We start from the raw sequence: 8048 nt of genomic DNA on the forward strand, positions 1-8048 counted from the left end.
CCTCTGTGGTGTGCACTCATTGGCCTGTTCTCAGCACTTCAGTCTGATGTGAAGCCAGTTCTGATGGGCTCCACGGTGCCCAGATGCTGAGGTACTGCTCCTCCTGTGGTATTCCCCCCGCCACTTGGGTTTCAGTGGTTCAGAAGCTGGAAAAAGGTGGACTGGACTTTGGCACTGTTGCTTTGGCACCTGGAGTTTGGTGTAGGGAAAGATGGAGAAGGGAGATGGTGGTTTAAGAAGCTCAAGATGGGGCTTTCCTGGTGGTTCAGTGGTGAAGAGTCCACTTGCCCATGCAGGGGGTTGATCCCTGGTCTAGGAAGATTCCCCACGCCTCAGAGCAACTAAGCCAGCACACCATCATCACTAAGCTCTAGAGCCCCGGGAGCCACAACTACTGAAGCCCACACACCCTAGAGCCTGTCCTCTGCAACTAGAGAGTAGCCCCCACAGCACGGAAGACCCAGAACAGCCAAAAATAAATAGATAGGAAGCTCAAGATGGTTCAAGAGCTCTGGTTTCAATCCCAGTGAAGGTTTCCAAGAAGCAGGTCAGGAGTGCATGACAACCTTTGCTTCCTCTCAAGCCAAGAACTGCTCATTCTGGTCTCACCTACCAGACCCAAGAGAAGACTACATCCAAAGAGATTTGGGCCCAGCCCGGCACTTGGGCTCAGTTAATGCTAGTGGATTTGAACCCAGATATGCCTCGTGGGACCACCACCTACTTCTATTCATTGTGAGCATTAAATTAGATAATAACCCAGTAACACACATTAAGTGATTAGTTAGCATGATGTCTGGTACATTTTAAGTGTTCCATAAAAAGCATTAGCTTTTCTTATAAATAGTATTATCATGCAGTTATTCAAAGGATTGGGACTTAAAGTGTTTGCACAACTTTCTCAGGATTACCCATCCCAAATGAAGGTCAGAGCCAAGCTGATTATGCTATGCTGATAGGAAAATAAAACTCACCAAATAAAGCATTATTACTTTACTAACATTGCCATGATGGACTGAAATCCTGAATATTTGCCACACAGAATATCAAGGAAGTTAGGATTTAAAAGTCAAGATATTTCAAGGGCAAAAACATCCAAAGCATTTCCCATGAATTTGTAATTTTTATAAGAAGGTGATGAATGTTCATGCTGCATGGTCTTCAACCACTCCTGGGCCTGTCAAGCTCAAGGTCATGGCTTGTGGCCTTTAGCTCTGCTTTAAATTGGCTTAGCATCAGTGCACTGTCACCCAACTTCCTGTCTCAAGGGACTAGCTCCTGGGTCCGGCCCAGACACAAGCTTACTGTCCTTAAAGATCTCTAGAAAAAGACAGTTCTGACCCTCCTCCATTCTCTTTTCCTTCCCCTGAAGCTAATAATAACTACCTGAGCTTATCAAGTATGTGTACGGTCATACCCAATGAATTTTTCATGTGTCATCTAAAGTAATCCTCACAATAGCCCTCTGAGTTACTGAAATCACTGTTTCCATTTTGCAGATATGAAGACTGAGGCTCAAAGAAATTGTCACCTGCCCAACTAGAAGTCTGTGAAGTCACATCACTCATTGCCTGTTACCTGTATGTGTGTCCTATTACTGTTTAAGCCCATTTTCTCTTATGCAGTCCTCACTGGAGAGACAGTATTTTTCCTTCAACTTGTGTATAACAACTGTTAAAGATATCTACTGGCACAGCCACTGTGGAGGATCATTTGCTTGTATCTATTGAAATTTAAGCAAACTTTAAATGATACAATAGACCAGTTAGACCTAATTGAGATCTATAGGACATTTCACCCCAAAACAATGAATTTCACCTTTTTCTCAAGTGCTCACAGAACCTTCTCCAGGATAGATTACATCCTGGGCCATAAATCTAACCTTGATAAACTCAAAAAAAATCAAAATCATTCCAAGCATCTTTTCTGACCATAATGCATTAAGATTAGATCTCAATTACAGGAGAAAAACTATTAAAAATTCCAACATATGGAGGCTGAACAACACGCTTCTAAATAACCAACAAACCACAGAAGAAATCAAAAAAGAAATCAAAATATGCATAGAAACTAATGAAAATGAAAACACAACAACCCAAAACCTGTGGGACACTATAAAAGCACTGCTAAGAGGAAAGTTCATAGCAATACAGGCATACCTCAAGAAACAAGAAAAAAGGCAAATAAATAACCTGACTCTACACCTAAAGCAACTAGAAAAGAAAGAAATGAAGAACCCCAGAGTTAGTAGAAGGAAAAAAATCTTAAAAATTAGGGCAGAAATAAATGCTAAAGAAACAAAAGAGACCATAGCAAAAATCAACAAAGCCAAAAGCCAGTTCTTTGAAAGGATAAATAAAATTGACAAACCATTAGCCAGACTCATCAAGAAACAAAGGGAGAAAAATCAAATCAATAAAATTAGAAATGGAAATGGAGAGATCACAACAGACAACACAGAAATACAAAGGATCATAAGAGACTACTATCAGCAATTATATGCCAATAAAATGGACAACGTGGAAGAAATGGACAAATTCTTAGAAAAGTACAACTACACAAAACTGAACCAGGAAGAAATAGAAAATCTTAACAGACCCATCACAAGCACAGAAATTGAAACTGTAATCAGAAACCTTCCAGCAAACAAAACCCCAGGTCCAGATGGCTTCACAGCTGAATTCTACCAAAAATTTCAAGAAGAGCTAACACCTATCCTACTCAAACTCTTCCAGAAAATTGCAGAGGAAGGTAAACTTCCAAACTCATTCTATGAGGCCACTATCACCCTAATACCAAAACCTGACAAAGATGCCACCAAAAAAGAAAACTACAGGCCAATATCACTGATGAACATAGATGCAAAAATCCTTAACAAAATTCTATCAATCAGAATCCAGCAACACATTAAAAAGATCATACACCATGACCAAGTGGGCTTTATCCCAGGGATGCAAGGATTCTTCAATATCCGCAAATCAATCAATGTAATTCACCACATTAACAAATTGAAAAATAAAAGCCATATGATTGTCTCAATAGATGCAGAGAAGGCCTTTGACAAAATTCAACATCTATTTATGATAAAAACTCTCCAGAAAGCAGGAATAAAAGGAACATACCTCAACATAATAAAAGCTATATATGACAAATCCACAGCAAACATTATCCTCAATGGTGAAAAATTGAAAGCATTTCCCCTAAAGTCAGGAAGAAGACAAGAGTGCCCACTTTCACCGCTACTATTCAACATAGTTCTGGGAGTTTTGGCCACAGCAATCAGAGCAGAAAGAGAAATCAATGGAATCCAAATTGGAAAAGAAGAAGTAAAACTCTCACTGTTTGCAGATGACATGATCCTCTACATAGAAAACCCTAAAGACTCCACCAGAAAATTATTAGAGCTAATCAATGAATATAGTAAAGTTGCAGGATATAAAATCAACACACAGAAATCCCTTGCATTCCTATACACTAATAATGAGAAAGTAGAAAAAGAAATTAAGGAAACAATTCCATTCACCATTGCAATGAAAAGAATAAAATACTTAGGAATATATCTACCTAAAGAAACTAAAGACCTATATATAGAAAACTATAAAACACTGATGAAAGAAATCAAAGAGGACACTAATAGATGGAGAAATATACCATGTTCATGGATTGGAAGAATCAATGTAGTGAAAATGAGTATACTACCCAAAGCAATCTACAGATTCAATGCAATCCCTATCAAGCTACCAGCGGTATTTTTCACAGAACTAGAACAAATAATTTCACAATTTGTATGGAAATACAAAAAACCTCGAATAGCCAAAGCAATCTTGAGAAAGAAGAATGGAACTGGAGGAATCAATTTGCCTGACTTCAGGCTCAACTACAAAGCCACAGTCATCAAGACAGTATGGTACTGGCACAAAGACAGAAATATAGATCAATGGAACAAAATAGAAAGCCCAGAGATAAATCCACACACATATGGACACCTCTTCTTTGACAAAGGAGGCAAGAATATACAATGGAGTAAAGACAATCTCTTTAACAAGTGGTGCTGGGAAACTGGTCAACCACTTGTAAAAGAATGAAACTAGATCACTTTCTAACACCACACACAAAAACAAACTCAAAATGGATTAAAGATCTAAACGTAAGACCAGAAACTATAAAACTCCTAGAGGACAACATAGGCAAAACACTCTCCGACATAAATCACAGCAGGATCCTCTATGATCCACCTCCCAGAATTCTGGAAATAAAAGCAAAAATAAACAAATGGGATCTAATTAAAATTAAAAGCTTCTGCACAACAAAGGAAACTATAAGCAAGGTGAAAAGACAGCCTTCTGAATGGGAGAAAATAATAGCAAATGAAGCAACTGACAAACAACTAATCTCAGAAATATACAAGCAACTTATGCAGCTCAATTCCAGAAAAATAAACGACCCAATCAAAAAATGGGCCAAAGAATTAAATAGACATTTCTCCAAAGAAGACATACAGATGGCTAACAAACACATGGAAAGATGCTCAACATCACTCATTAATAGAGAAATGCAAATCAAGACCACAATGAGGTACCACTTCACACCAGTCAGAATGGCTGTGATCCAAAAGTCTGCAAGCAATAAATGCTGGAGAAGGTGTGGAGAATAGGGAACCCTCTTACACTGTTAGTGGGAATGCAAACTAGTACAGCCACTATGGAGAACAGTGTGGAGATTCCTTTAAAAATTGCAAATAGAACTGCCTTAAGACCCAGCAATCCCACTGCTGGGCATACACACCAAGGAAACCAGAATAGAAAGAGACATGTGTACCCCAATGTTCATCGCAGCACTGTTTATAATAGCCAGGACATGGAAACAACCTAGATGTCCATCAGCAGATGAATGGATAAGAAAGCTGTGGTACATATACACAATGGAGTATTACTCAGCTATTAAAAAGAATATATTTGAATCAGTTCTAATGAGATGGATGAAACTGGAGCCGATTATACAGAGTGAAGTAAGCCAGAAAGAAAAACACTAATACAGTATACTAACACATATATATGGAATTTAGAAAGATGGCAATGATGACCCTGTATGCAAGACAGCAAAAGAGACACAGATGTGCAGAGCGGACTTTTGGACTCTGAGGGAGAGGGAGAGGGTGGAATGATTTGGGAGAATGGCATTGAAACATGTATACTATCATGTAAGAAATGAATCACCAGTCTATGTTCGATGCAGGATGCACGATGCTTAGGGCTGGTGCATGGGGATGATCCAGAGGGATGATGTGGGGTGGGAAGTGGGAGGGGGGTTCATGTTTGGGAGCTCATGTACACCTGTGGCGGATTCATGTCAATGTATGCCAAAACCAATACAGTATTGTAAAGTAAAATAAAGTAAAAATAAAAATTTAAATGAAATTTAAAATTTTCATACTCTGTCACACAGCAATCCCACTTCTTCTGCCCTAAAAAAATACTCACAAAATTGAACAAGGAGCTATGTTCAAGAATCTTGGTTGAAACACTATGATAATGGAAATTTGATAACAACTCAAAAGTTCACTGATTGGGGAATGACCAACAAAACAGAAAACTATGCTATATATACATAACATGAAATTTTAGGCTGTGACAGAAATGAATGAATCTGTTACATTTACATGGAAAGAGAATCAAGACCTATTGTGAAATGAAAGCAGCTCCAGAATGGTGCTTGTAAGCATGATTCCATGTGTTGTTGAAAAGCAAGTGTTGCTGATGTTTTCTATGCACATATTTGTTTTTGTTTGTTGTTTTTAATCTCTAAGTCATGTCCGACTCTCTGCAACCCCAAGGACTGTAGCCCACCAGGCTCATCTACCCTTGGGATTTCCCACTCAAGAATACTGGAGTGGGTTACCATTTCCTTCTCCAGGAGATCTTCCCAACCCAGATATCACCTTCACTGGCAGGTGGATTCTTTACCACTGAGCCACCTGAGAAGCTCAAGCATATATTTAGATATATGTAAATATATAGGAAAAGGTCTGAAATTATATTAGCCAAACAGAATAATTACCCACTGAATGAGGGAAAGTAACAAAAAATAGGGGATTTGATCCAAAAGGATTCCAGCTCTATCTAGGCAGTTTTAATTTTCCACAAGAATAACATTCATGTGTTACTGTGCAATCATAGTAAATTTAATATAAACTTGTTTTAATTATTTACATTTAAAAATTATAGCATGTGGTGGTAAAGGGTACAATAGACTCAGACAGATCTGGGCTTCTATCCTGGCTTTACCACACAGTAGCTCTGTGACCTTAAATAAATTATTTAAGGTCTTTCTGTGTGTCTTTATCCTCAGCTATAAAATGAAGTTGATAATCACACTTAGCTTAGAAGGTGCAGTGAAGGATTAAATGAGGTCATGAATAAAGCTCTTAACCCTGTGCATACATAGTGATTAACCACTGAAGGCAACTTTTGTTGCTCCTAAAGGTATATGATCCTTCCTCAGTGATCAGTGCAAAGAAATAGAGGAAAACAATAGAATGGGAAAGACTAGAGATCTCGTCAAGAAAATTAGAGATACCAAGGGAATATTTCATGCAAAGATGGGCTCAATAAAGGGCAGAAATGGTATGGACCTTACAGAAGCAGGAGATATTAACAAGAGGTGACAAGTATACACAGAAGAACTGTACAAAAAAGATCCTCATGACCCAGATAATCACGATGGTATGATCACTCACGTAGAGCCAGACATCCTGGAATGTGAAGTCAAGTGAGCCTTGGGAAGCATCACTACAAACAAAGCTAGTGGAGGTGATGGAATTCTAGCTGACCTGTTTCAAATCCTGAAAGATGATGCTGTGAAAGTGCTGCACTCAATATGCCAGCAAATTTGGAAAACTCAGCAGTGGCCACAGGACTAGAAAAGGTCAGTTTTCATTCCAATCCCAAAGAAAGGCAATGCCAAAGAATGTTCAAACTACCACACAATTGCACTCATCTCACACGCTAGTCCCCACTCCAGTACTCTTGCCTGGAAAATCCCATGGACAGAGGAACCTGGTACGCTGCAGTCCATGGGGTTGCTAAGAGTTGGACATGAATGAACGACTTCACTCACACTTTTCACTTTCATGCATTGGAGAAGGAAATGGTAACCCACTCCAGTGTTCTTACCTGGAGAATCCCAGAGATGAAGGAGCCTGGTGGGCTGCCATCTATGGGGTCGCACAGAGTCAGACACGACTGAAGCAACTTAGCAGCAGCAGCAGCACATGCTAGTAAAGTAATGCTCAAAATTCTCCAAGACAGGCTTCAACAGTACATGAACAGTGAACTTGCAGATGTTCAAACTGGTTTTAGAAAATGCAGAGGAACCAAAGATCAAATTGCCAACATCCATTGGATTATCAAAAAAGCAAAAGAATTCCAGAAAAAACATCTATTTCTGCTTTATTGACTATGCCAAAGCCTTTGACTGTGTGGATCACCACAAACTGTGATAAGTTCTTAAAGAGATGGGAATACCAAACCACCTGATCTGCTTCCTGAGAAATCTGTATGCAGGTCAGGAAGCAACAGTTAGAACTGGACATGGAACAACAGACTGGTTCCAAATAGGAAAAGGAGTACATCAAGGTTGTATATATACTGTCACCCTGCTTGTTTAACTTATATGCAGGGTACATCATGAGAAATGCTGGGCTGGATGAAGCACAAGCTGGAATCAAGATTGCCAGGAGAAATATCAATAACCTCAGATATGCAGATGACACCACCATTATGGCAGAAAGCGAAGAGGAACTAAAGAGCCTCTTGATGAAAGTGAAAGAGGAGAGTGAAAATTTTGGCTTGAAGCTTGACATTCAGAAAACTAAGATTATGGCAACCGGACTCATCACTTCATGGCAACTAGATGGGGAAACAGTGGAAACAGTGACAGACTTTATTTTTTTTGGAGGGGAGCCTCCAAAATCATGCAAATGGTGACTGCAGCCATGAAATAAAAAGACACTTGCTCCTTGGAAGAAAAACTATGACCAACCTAGATAG

The sequence above is a fragment of the Capricornis sumatraensis genome, chromosome 16 (genome assembly GCF_032405125.1).
Source record: "Capricornis sumatraensis isolate serow.1 chromosome 16, serow.2, whole genome shotgun sequence".
Lineage (NCBI taxonomy): Eukaryota > Metazoa > Chordata > Mammalia > Artiodactyla > Bovidae > Capricornis > Capricornis sumatraensis.